The sequence below is a fragment of the Ruditapes philippinarum genome, unplaced genomic scaffold, assembly GCF_026571515.1.
Source record: "Ruditapes philippinarum isolate M1 unplaced genomic scaffold, ASM2657151v2 ctg3042_1_1_1_1, whole genome shotgun sequence".
Lineage (NCBI taxonomy): Eukaryota > Metazoa > Mollusca > Bivalvia > Venerida > Veneridae > Ruditapes > Ruditapes philippinarum.
The window spans coordinates 53024-57451 of NW_026862144.1; positions in this window are offsets into that span (position 1 = coordinate 53024).

Consider the following 4428-nt stretch of genomic DNA (forward strand, 5'->3'; position numbering starts at 1 on the left):
TGAATCTTATCACACATCATGTGGTTGATGATAAGGAACATACGCATAAAGTTTGAAGTAGACACTTAAAGAAATATTTAAGTTTAAAGTTGATCCTTTAAAAAGAAAGAAATAAGAATAAAAAAATATTTTAAGGAAAATTCCAGGGGAGATATATAATTCTGCTTCTACTAGAGTTACGAACCATGTCACATAAGACATCGTTGATAATGAGGAACATATATTTGAATTTGAAATCTTGAGAAATAAAAACTTTAATCTGAAAACTGTACGCAGAATCCTACGTCGGGGTGAGTATGACAGCTCTCCATATACTTCGTATAGTCAAACTTAAAATGAACTGACATCAATGGAGGACAAAAATATCCATAAGGTTACCACGAACTGATAGGGTCAATTCAGAAGTCTGTGAAGAAACCAAGCACTTGAAATTTGAAGGTGTACTTATACCCAAAATCACTAATTACAATATTCTTAGACCGCACTATCCAATGAGGACTAAAGAAGACGTGACAAACCAATAAACAGGTGCTAAATACTGCAGAGTATTGGACGCAATGAAAGGATATTTGTCAATAAATGGGCAGACGCATCCTCATACTTGACGGTACCGATATTTGCAGCTTCTGAAAGGAATAGAGTTCCCAGGAAAAACAGTATTTTGTCAAAGAATTGACGATTATTTCGAGAACGTGAAAGGTGTGATGTTAATAGTAGACAATTTTCTGGTGTACAGATGAATTTTCGAAGAGCCTGACGCTACCGCCACTCACGAAATATTAATTTTAATACCGCTCGATGAAATCCTCTTTAGAAAGAAACCCATTAAACCTTAAGTATCTTCTAAATACTACAATAACAAACGAACAAAAGAACACATAGTGACATCTCTTAAATGCATTGTCTCCATGTAAAAGCACTGCTTTCAAATATTAACAAGAGAACCATAAAGACCCTGGATGGGTCAACTAAGATACATTCCTTGAAATGATTACATTTTTTGTTTTTCAATTTTTATATGTGATGAAATCACATTGGATTGTCATATTTTTACAAAAGCTGGAAAAATATTTGTAAATGTCTGCTAAGAAATTCTTAATGACAAATATCTACGCTCTTGGCAATGTAACTACACACAAAATTACTTAATTAAATGTGATTTTCTCTGTTAGTCTATATAAAGAAAGTTACTCCAGGATTATGCCATTTTTAGCCCCATGGACATGACTTATATGACCTTTGTAGTGAACCGCAAGGTGATGCTTCATGCAAAAGATCTAAGCTCTGGGAATTGTACTTTCAGAGAAGAATGATGTTAAGACATTTTACTATACAAGTGTAAGTGACACCCAGGGCAGGCCATTTTTGACCCAAGGGGCATGACTTACAATACTTTTAAAGAAATCGACCCGGCAATGCTACATACCAAATATCTAAGCTCTTGGCACTTAAGTTTCACAAAAATTAGACTTAAATGTAATTTCTTGTCAGTCTTTATACACTTTATGACCCCTGGGGAAGAGTCAAACCTTATCCCAGGGGAATGATTTATACAATTTTTGCAGAGGACTACAAAGTGATGCTACATGCAAACTATCAAAGCTCTAGGCATTATAGTTTCATTTAAGATACTTCTATTACTCAAGTCTATATAAATTAAGTGTCCACAGTGCGGGACCAATTTTGACAACAAGAGCATCGCGTAGGTGGGGCAATAAATGTCCAAATGCAAATTCGTTTTAAGTAATCAAACTTTAAGGACATCTAAAAATAATTTTAAAACTAGAGAGACCCTTTACACTTGTCTCTCCGGAACATGTAATACTTTATAATTTCTTTTATTATTATTATTATCATTATTATATAAGCCTATGTAAACTATGTACAGACTCAATCGAACCAAGTTTGCAATTCTTATATGTAATTTTTTTGTGATTAATGCTTCAGAGGGATCACTTTCTTTCCAGATTTTAGTAACCTATAGGGTAGGGCCATTCTTTACTCAAGGTGCATAATTTTTGACATCTATAGAAGGCTACTCTAAGGCCACAGGATCTCTCGTCCTGAACATTTTGCTGCCAAGAACTCTGCATTCAGTGATTTGCAGGAGAAGTTTGGTTTTATTTGATCTTCAGTGGAAAAGGTAATTTTACTTAACTAATTTGAAATTGCACAATTCTCTTACTGGAGTAAAAAGGGAAGATCAGTCTGTTCTAAATGTGTTGTCTAGATGTGGTAGGTACGTTGAGACTGTGATAAAATTACTTAGCCAGGTGAAAAAGACAAACAATTGGATTTAGATCCTATCGCAACAGTGCTAGCTGCTAATATTGAATATTTACAGGACAAATATTCAGCCATACTTGTTAAAGGTAGATATGATTCCAACAGAGCCAACTTACTTTGCGTTAAGTGTAATATTAACAAAGTACGTATGGCAGCAGAGTTATCAAGAATACACACCAGATAGTGATCAGTTGGGCCCCAGTTCGCAAGGGGGTTTGCTAGGGGAGGTTATTCTTTTAGTTACAGTGGTGCTAGTGGTGGTTTTCCACAAAGTGGATATCATGGACGTTTAGATGTTTTTGGAGGTTTTATACGTCATTTTCCTTCAAATATTGGTAGGGGTCTTGGAGCACCACAACAGTCGCAGGATTCAGTTGACAAACAGTAACATTATTATAGTTTAATTATGACCCTTCGTATTGGAAGACTATCGCAGCTAATGAACACTGGTATTAAATTGGTTGGAATACCGTGTAAAATTTCCTTTTAGTTGTGATATTGAAAGTTCAAAATTTGTGGATATGTCATTTTCAGACAAAGAAGAATGTTTTCAGGACAAGTAATTGAACAACTTGTTACTGCAAGGGTATAATGAATTTTGCCTATAAACTGTGTTCCAAAGAAAAGTGGGAATTTCCGTAATGTAACTGACCTACATTTTTTTGAATTCAAATTGCGTTGCGCCTAAGTTTTGTCATGACCATATCAACACTGTTATTTCTGTTGTTCATACAAGAGATTATATGATATCAGCGGACATTAAAAACAGATTTTTTCATATTCCTGTTCATATTAAACATGAAGAGTTCTTAGCTTTTCAGTACAAAAACATTTATTACAATTGGATCGTTCTTCCATTCGGACATTTGTTGTAGTCCTGTCTATTTTTACAAAGTTATTAGAGAAGTTATCATGTATTTACGTTCTTTAGGTTTTCACGTTGTAGCATAATTATGTGGATGACTTTATCGTGTTTGGATCATTGAAAAACAATGAACATTACAAAAACATTTTCATATCAGTATTTAAAGATTTAGGCTTGACAATACACTATGAAAAGTCTTCACTAACACCTGAACTTATGAAATTATTCATCAGATACATCATTGACAATACTGGAGATTAAACTTTAATTAGTATTAAGCTGGAGAGTATCAGAATTCTACAGAAATACATTGGTAGATGTTTGCGACATGGTTTTTCAAGTGCAAAAGAATTAGCGCGAGCAGCGGGTCAATGTGTTTGGTGAATTACCAAGAAAATTGCTTCTAAGAAATGTTTATATGCTTTTGTAGACATCACTTACACCTGAACTTGTTCAGTTATACATCTGCTACATCATTGACAATATCGGAGATAATACTTTAATTAGCATTAAGCCTGAGAGAATCAGAATTCTTATGAAAGACATTGGTAGATGTTTGTGACATGGTTTTACAAGTACAAAAGAATTAGTGCGAGTAGCAGTTCAATGTGTTTCGTTGACTAAATGTGAATTACTGAGAAAATTGCTTCTAAGAAACGTCTATACCCTTTTGCAGACATGAAAATCACATTGTATATTATTTCATAAAATCAGGTGAGATTTATACGAAATTTGAAAAAACTTGGAGCTCAGGGAGCTTAATATAAGCCGTGTCACGACAAAACCAACATAATGGCTTTGCGACCAGCATGGATCCAGACCAGCCTGCGCATCCGCGCAGTCTGATCAGGATCCATGCTGTTCGCTTACAAACTCTATAACAAGTAAAGAAACTGATAGCGAACAGCATGGATCCTGATCAGACTGCGCGGATGCGCAGGCTGGTCTGGATCCATGCTGGTCGCAAAGCCATTATGTTGGTTTTGTCGTGACACGGCTCAATTATGTTAAAATAAATAATTTGGCATGATCCTATGACACAGTGACCATCCATTATACAATGATCATGCACCAATGACATGGTTGTGCAATTAACTTCTCCAATGTCTATTCAATTGACTTGACATGAAGTTATGACATGGCGGTAATATCAAATTCTAAAATGTCTCTTTTTGTTGCATGCAAGCAATCCAATATTCAAATGTTCTTGCAACATTCAGAAGGAATTGACCTCAAGTCTGCATGGCAGTGCTATCAAACTCTCAAATGCCTGTTTA